This window comes from Hevea brasiliensis, chromosome 17 (assembly GCF_030052815.1).
Source record: "Hevea brasiliensis isolate MT/VB/25A 57/8 chromosome 17, ASM3005281v1, whole genome shotgun sequence".
Taxonomy (NCBI): domain Eukaryota; kingdom Viridiplantae; phylum Streptophyta; class Magnoliopsida; order Malpighiales; family Euphorbiaceae; genus Hevea; species Hevea brasiliensis.
In genome coordinates this window covers 6278619-6286787 of record NC_079509.1, presented here as the reverse complement: position 1 = coordinate 6286787, position 8169 = coordinate 6278619, and the positions used below count along the sequence as shown (strand labels likewise).

The 8169-nt window shown below is 33.5% G+C and overlaps 1 non-coding gene across 1 annotated transcript; it reads right to left on the bottom strand.

Moving 5' to 3' along the window:
* Positions 1-7753: 7753 nt before the first annotated feature.
* LOC131175624 (small nucleolar RNA R71) lies at positions 7754-7860 on the bottom strand. Its single transcript, XR_009145819.1, has one exon. It is a non-coding gene; the product is annotated as a small nucleolar RNA R71 (small nucleolar RNA).
* Positions 7861-8169: the final 309 nt, after the last annotated feature.

Genomic DNA, 8169 nt, shown 5'->3' with positions numbered 1-8169 from the left:
TGAGAGTCACAGCGATGGGTGACCTTCTCGGGAACGACTGCGAAGTCGTTTTAACTCAAATTTCGAACTGTAAAATGTGACGCCGCGGTCCTTAGGACTCTTATGAACACAGTGGAAAAGAGAAAATCACAAAAAAGAACTGTTAAGCCAGTCAAATAATTAGGTCAGGGAGCCGGAAAAAATATTAAATTATTTGCAAACCAGGATGAACCGACGAGGGGTAATTTGGTCAATTGACCCCGAGAACTGACTCTTGACCTAACTGTCAAATAAAATTGGAGAAAAGAAAATTTCGGAATTGAGAATTAAATTAAAGAACTAATAGAAAAATAAAAAAAAAGAAAAAAAAGAAGAGAATGGAAAAGTTAAAAGGTGATGATATCATGCATGACCTCATGCATGATGCCATAAAGAATATAATTAATTTATTTATTTATTTAGATTTTTGGTCTTCCTAAAGAGATAAAAGACAAAAGAAAAGAAAAGAAAAAAAAAAAAGTAAAAAGCCTCATCTTCCTCACCATTTACGTTTCTCTCTCCCTCACCATTGTAAACCTCCATTAAAGCTTGCTTCAAGTTTTGAAACCACCATTAAACCCCAAATCCTCCTATACTTGCTTCATAAAAACTTGATTTAATCACTTGAGAGGAAGATTGGTCATCAAAGAATTGAAGAAAATTGAGAGGAAGTGAAAGTTCAAAGACACCTAACAAGGTAAGTAATGCAAACTTCAAGTTTTTAGTTTAATTAGTGTATGTATAGCATCAAGAGCGTAGAAATAAACTTAAAATAAAAAAAAAATGTGTGAGGGACTAAATTGAAATTTGTCCAGCAGGGAGGGGAGAGTGATTTGCATGAGTTTGATTGAGTTAAACATATTAAGATGCTTGAATGAGTTGAAAGATTTTGTTTATATGCTTTGAATTAGTTAATTGCAATGGATTAGAGTGGTTAGGGTTTGAGACCTAGGGTTTTGAGGCAAAAATTTGGAGAAATTTGTAAATGATGTCTTTGACCTAATGTGAAGTGAAAAATGGTCATTTGTGACCCAATGAGGTGTGCTAGAAGTGTTGGAATTAAAAGCCAATTCAGATTGGATAAGGTCATGTGCTGGCAGCATGACCAAAATTCTCTTTGAGGGACCAAAAATGAAATTATACAAGTCCAATGGATATGGAACCAATTGGCGATGAAAATAGGCACTAAATGACACAATTTTCATTTAGGAAGTATGCCCAAAAAGTGACCAAAACCTAGTGAACAAATTGATCAAAGTTAAAAAATTGCAGGCTGCCTCTGCACAACCTGACCAAATGAACAGTATTTGTTAATTTGGTCATAACTCGAGTTAGGCAGGTCAAAATGACCTGAAATTTTACCAGTGGTTAGATGAGATATAGATCTAAAACTTTCATGCAAACCAAAATTATGCCATTAACCAAATCAAATTACTGAGCAAAGTTGGGTCACTGAATCTACAGACTGCAGATTTGCCATTTGAATAGTAAAGTTTCAATGGCTATAACTCTCTCTAGAAAACTCCGATTTAGGTGATTCTTGAACCGATGGAAACATAAGACATAGTAGAACATTTCATATGAAGAAAACTAGACCAAATTATGGACTTAACTTGATTATATTGCTGAATAAAGTTGGAGCAACAAATCTGCAGAACCAAATTCTGCAGCATGAACAGTAAACATAATTTGCTTATAACTTGAGCTACAAAACTCTAATTGGGGTGATTCAAAAAGGAGAATAAACTTAAGACAATAGGGAACATTTTCTATGAAGAAAGTTTTTCCAAATTCCAACATCAAACTGACCAATGAAACAGTACAACTAGGGACACCAAAACTGAAAATTTGACAATTTTGCCTAAAAGACCAAAGTTTTGAGAAAATGACCAAAACCAACAAGTTTGGTGATCAAAATGTGGTATGTGGGTGAAGTTGGAATTCCCATACCTATTAAGCCTTAGAAAGTCAACAATTTGACTTGAATAGTATAGTGAATAGTAACCTGAAACGCAAAATTTTAAGAACGTCGAGTTAGCACGTTAGAGCTAGGTAAAAATGAGGCTAAATTTATTTTGGATTTATGTTAAGTTCTAGTACTGAAAAATTATAAAATTTTGTGTTTCAGTTGAGAAGAATACCGGGAAGGAACCCGAGGAACTGAGTCGAGGCCAAGAGGCGACTCGCTTGAGGTTTGTACACAACGTATACTTTTTATAATCATCTTTTGCATACTGTTTTGAATAATGTGAAATATTGGATTATGGCATTCTTATGATGTTTGATCTAAATTGTTGAAGGTTATTATGTATATTTGAAATGACAATGTTTAGCAATTTGTTAAGATAAGTTTTGAAACCACAGTGTCATGACCATATATTTGAACACCTCACTAGCATGACTAGTGGAGGTAATTAGTTTCGAATTTTGATTCCTTATCTGGAGAAGTGTTGAGGTGTGCCAGTAGAAGAGGATGTGAATAGATATCCATATATTTGAGCTAGCTAGCCTTGTGATGTGATTTCTTTTTAGCCTCTGGCTATTGAGATTCTTTTTGTTTCGAATGGTATAAACTAATTGTGGGTTTTATGAAATGTGATTTGATATTTCAAAATAAAATTGTTTGGGATTAAAATCTCATAAATTATGTTTTGTGTTTAACTCGCATGCTCAGTTCAAATTTTGAATAAATGTGATTTTATTTCTGCATAAAGATTATTTTAGTATATTGTGCACCACTGAGTCCTAGTACTCAGCGATAACTTCTATTGCTGTCGCAGATACAAAGACTAGAGGAGCAGCAGACTGAGCTGCTGAGGTGTGAGAGCTATCAGCTTAAAGTCATCGGGTATAATTTATACCCTAATTGTAAATATTTCTTTTGATGTATATATTGCATATAAAAGTATGGACATGTAAATGGGTCTTGAGCAGCTTGTACAAAGTTTGTAATAAAAAAATTTAGTTTGAATTTCCTTTGATGTAAATTTTGTAATGATGTATATACACAAATTATTTTGTCTCTAATGAAATATGAGTGGAACTATTTTATTTAATTTGAATGAAATGTATTGCTAGTATTTTAAGGATTATTGAATTTTGAACTTGAGAAATTGATTGAAATGATTGTGGAATTATTGAAATGGATTGAGTTTGATTGTGAAATTGAAGTAGTTGTTGAGAAAACATTTTTAAAAGTGCTTTTTACTGGTATTTGAAGAACTGATTTCTCAAAATACAGACAGAACTCTGTCAAAATTTTTATAAAATTTGCGAAAAAATAAAATGGACCAAAAATATTAACTAGATTTACTTTTAATCATATGTTTTAAATACCTATTAGAAAATGCTCACCACTTGTCAAAAGTAAGAAAATTGTTTAAAATCCCTTGTAGGGTACTTAATGAGTTATCGGTAGGTGAAGTTCGGTAGTTCATTAGGTATTCTATGGGATCATGTTATGCCTTACAGAGGGGTAAGGTGTGACACTGGGTACCAAGTACCCTGGGCCATCACACTATCGATCACAAAGTGTCTCCCGGTGTGCAACAGAACAGCTAATAAGCTATAATAAATATTAGGCACGAGGCCAAGTATTACAATAATGTCAGAATGGCTAAAAGCCATAAAATCATGAAATGGCCACATAAGCCATAAATCACAGAATGGAATGATACCATATGCAGTACTACTATCAGAACCCTATTGGCATGCCAACCTATCCAAACCGATCTTACTAGGTCTACTAGGGCATATTACAAAGCTCTTAATTGAATATTTGTGTTTAACATGTAAGGTTGCTATTTATTTTATTATTAAAGTCAAAATATTGACTTTTTCATATGTAATAGTTACATGAGTTCTAACCATATGAAATTACCACATTTTAGTTCATAAAAGAGTTGGCATTGGTTGCCAATCAATACTTTAAACCAATAGAAAATAAATAAAAAAATTCAGTTTTGGGTGCTAGAGTTCACTGTTCCATTAGGCAATTCTACAATGAGAATTTGGTCAAATGTTCTTAATAAAAGTTTTTTCTTATTATGTCTAGTTCAATTTCCCTTTTTGAATCACTCCATTTGGAGTTTTGTGACTCAAGTTATAGCCATTTTACCATAATTAATTGGATTGACCTGTACCCAGAATTCTGGGCAAAATTGGTTCTGCCAGATTTGGTGTCCTGACTTTGGTGGACAATTCCATTAGGTTAAGTCTAGAATTTGAGTTTGTATTCTGCATGAAGGTTGTTCTAAATTGGTTAAGCTTTCCACTTATATAAATTTTAGGTTAATTGGACCTTTCTAAACTGAGTTATGACCATATGAGCAAACACTGTTCATTTGGTCATTTTGCCCGGGTAGAATGTGTGTTACCCATATTAGGTCAATTTTTAGGTCATTCTAGTGATATTTTCTAGGCAAGGTTTCTCCATCAAAGTTAGTCCATTATGTGTCTAATTTAATCTCCAATTAACCTTTCACCAATTGGAGTTACATAGCTTGAGTTATAACCCCATAAGCACACTGGACTCAAAGGGTCCAGAATGCACTCATGAGGCAGCCCAACCTTTCTCCTAACTGATGTCACAATTCACTCCAATTTTTGTTCAAACTACACCAAATGGTCACTAATTGACCATTACAACATCAATTTGTGCTCAATTGCATCATGCCCCAAATTTGAGTTTCAAACCCTAGCCCTAAATTTCTAAAGTCTCCAATTCATGCATTAAACTTACAATTTAATGTTCAATTACCCAATTCATGTTAAGGGTAGCTAGCATACTACTTTAATTCAAAGAAAATCATCAAAGCTTAACTATCCCTAGGCTGCCGAAATTTGGGGGGAAGCATAGAAAGGATTCTCATGTAATTCTGTTACAATTTCGTACTTAATTTATGTACCTAACTATAAAATAAGAGAGAGAGGGATGAATTGGTCACTAATCTTAATTGAGTCCCAACTTGAGCTTGTAATTTTTCTCAATTTCTTCTTCAAATTGCTGCCTCAAGCTTGCTCTAGTGGTAAGGGTCAATTTTAGTAAGGACAAGATGAGATTTTATGGTGGTTTTGGGTGGAAATCAAGCTTGGAAAAAGTATTTCAATGGAGGATGAGAAGAGAGGGTCTCGGCTGGCTGAAAACAAGGGAGGAAGACAACATATTTTTATTCAATTTTTATCCTCTTTTAATTGTTTTAATGTGTGCTTGTTGAGTTCTAATTGGCTAACCACTTTTTATTGCATCATCTTGATGTAATAATTGAGTTTTTAATTTCATTTTATTTTGTCTTTCTTTCTTTTCCTTTTTACATATTTTTAATAAATTTTTCTTCAATATTTATTCACATTTTATGTTATATAATATATTTACTTAGTTGGACAAGTTGGTGATGCATACATTTTGCATAGTCATTTAGGTCTAATTTCATAACCATTTTATTTGATTATTAGTCATTTTTAGCTAATTTCATTAGTTAATTAGTTAGTTTTTCATAATTGTCGATTTTGGATTAATTTGTAATTTTTACTTTGTTTTGTAGGAAAAATGGTGTTTTTGAAGGACTGAAGAGAAATTTTGCTATTGAGGAGTGACTTCTACAGCCAAAAATGTCAAAAACAAGTTTTCAAGCTGAAATATGCATTGACTAAATTGTGCATAACTTGCCGCATAAGCTATGCAGATCTGCATAAGGAGAAAAATCACTGTTCCAGAACCAACCGAAATGTGCATAAGGAGACTGCATAGCTTATGCACATTCACACCTCCCTTATGCACTCTCACGGAATTGTGCATAACCTATGCACCAAGTCATGCGCTGCAGATAAGTGAACCGTAACGAAAATCGCATAAGGGACAAAGATAACTTATGCAGTCCCATAAAGAGTTCATTAATGAGTCATGTAAGATTCCTCAGATAATTCCTCCTAGAACACACCATTTTAGGGCTCCATGTCAGAAAAATGCTATAAATAGTCTCATTTTCCCATTTTAGAAGGGAGACAAGGAGCAGAAAAGGAAAAGGAGAAGAGAGGCATAATTTGAGGAGTCACTTTCACCTTCCACACCATTTTCAACCAAGATTTGCAGATTTCTTTCTTTCCTTACATTTTTCTACATTTCTAGTGTTTAATTTCTTATTTCTTAGCTTAGATTAAAACTTTATTTCCTTATAAACTCATAATATCTTGTAAGCATTATGGATAGTGAGTAGTTTACCTTTGATTCTGGAGTAAGGGTTGTAATATTTGAGATATTTTGTGGATTTTGATTGGGTAATCCATATTTTGTGGTCTTAATGAGTTTTATTCATTTCTTGTGTGCTTAATGACATGCTTAGTGTAGGATCCCATTAAGTGATGTTCTTAATCCATGGTTGAAGCACCGAAAGGAGAAGGCCTTGTGATAGATAATCAAGAAATCGGACTTAATTAACTTAGACCTAGAAATAGGCTAAGGATTAAGAGGATTCACAGATTAATTAAAGAACTTAATGGGTCTTAATTAATTCTAAGTCCATGAAAGTAGGATTAGATTGATTAAGGCACTCTTTGTCTCACTCGAAAGGGAATTCAAAGGATTTAAAAATTAATCTCCTTAAAACCCATAAGTTTCACAAGATTGGATAACCAATTAAAAATCCCAAAATAGCTCGAATATGAAATCCCGAACTCCGGAATCGCCTTTTTATCATTGCTAATTTTCAATTGAATTTAATTGTTTGCCATTTTAGAATCTTGCCATATTTGAACTTGCTTATTTCAATTTGATGCAATTTTAGTTTAATTAATACATTGATGAATAGAATATTAATTTTGCACATATAGATTTCACATTCTCAATACCCATCAATTCATTACTTTAATTTCAAAAATACTTCGATTTAGTCAACTTTTATATAAAAAATTCATTCATTAACTCAACTCCTCGTGGGAACGATATCTTCATCAGACATTTGTACGAATTCGACTGCACTTGCGGTTGGGCCACATCAAGTTTTTGGCGCCGTTGCCGGGGAGTTGTTTGTTTAAGATTGAATTCTTAATTATTTTAATTGTCTATAGTTTTATTTTAGTTTTTGTTACCTTTTCATTTTGTGTTTGTTTGTTATTTTTCAGGTACTTTTAATCTTTTATGAGAAGAGCTAGAAGCACAAGTGATACATCCTTATTGTTCAATCCTGAAATTGAGAAATTTTGTAAAGCCAACAAGAAAGAAACCAGAAAAAGGAAAGAAGCTTTGAGAGAAACTGAATTAGAAGCAGACATGGCTGATGAACGAATTAGAATTGGTGTTGGTAATGCTGGAAATGATCGAAATAATGAAAATGAAGCCCAAGGGGAAGAAGTTGTTAATGCAAATGTGCCTAGGGGAAGTATGATGGATCATGCTTTTCCTCGTTTTGATGACTTGAGAGAGAGCATAGCAAGACCAAGAATTGATGCAAATAGCTACAAGATGGATTTTGGGGTTCTTCAAATGATTCAAAATTCTCAATTTGGGGGTCATCCTTCTGAAAATCCACACACACACCTGAAGAAGTTTGCTATGATTTGTGATATGCAAAAACAACCTGGAGTGTATGATGATGCAGCAAGATTGAAGCTATTTCCATTCTCTTTGAAAGATAGAGCATTGGACTGGCTTGATTCTTTACCTCACAACTCCATTACAAATTGGGAGCAACTCACTGATGCATTTCTTGCACAATATTTTCCACCTGGAAAAACTCAAGAACTGAGGAATCAAATGACAGCTTTCAGACCAAGAGAGGATGAAACTCTTTATGAATCATGGATGAGATGGAAGGAATTAGAGAGACAATGCCCACATCATGCCATTCCGAAATGGATGATAAATCAGAATTTTTACATAAATGTCACTCCTGCAATCAGAGGAATTATTGATGCTCAAACAGGAGGAGAATTTATTATGAAGCATGAAGATGAAACTTATGAGCTATTGGAGAAAATTGCAAAGAATACTCATCTTTGGAGTAGTCCAAGAGGACCAGCTCCAACTCAAAAAAGGCAAGCTGCTGGAATGTATGATCTTGATCCATTCAACATGATTAATGCAAAGTTTGATGCACTTACTAATGTTTTGGCTAAGAAGATGGAAGACTTGAGTATGTTGGTTAGTTCAACATC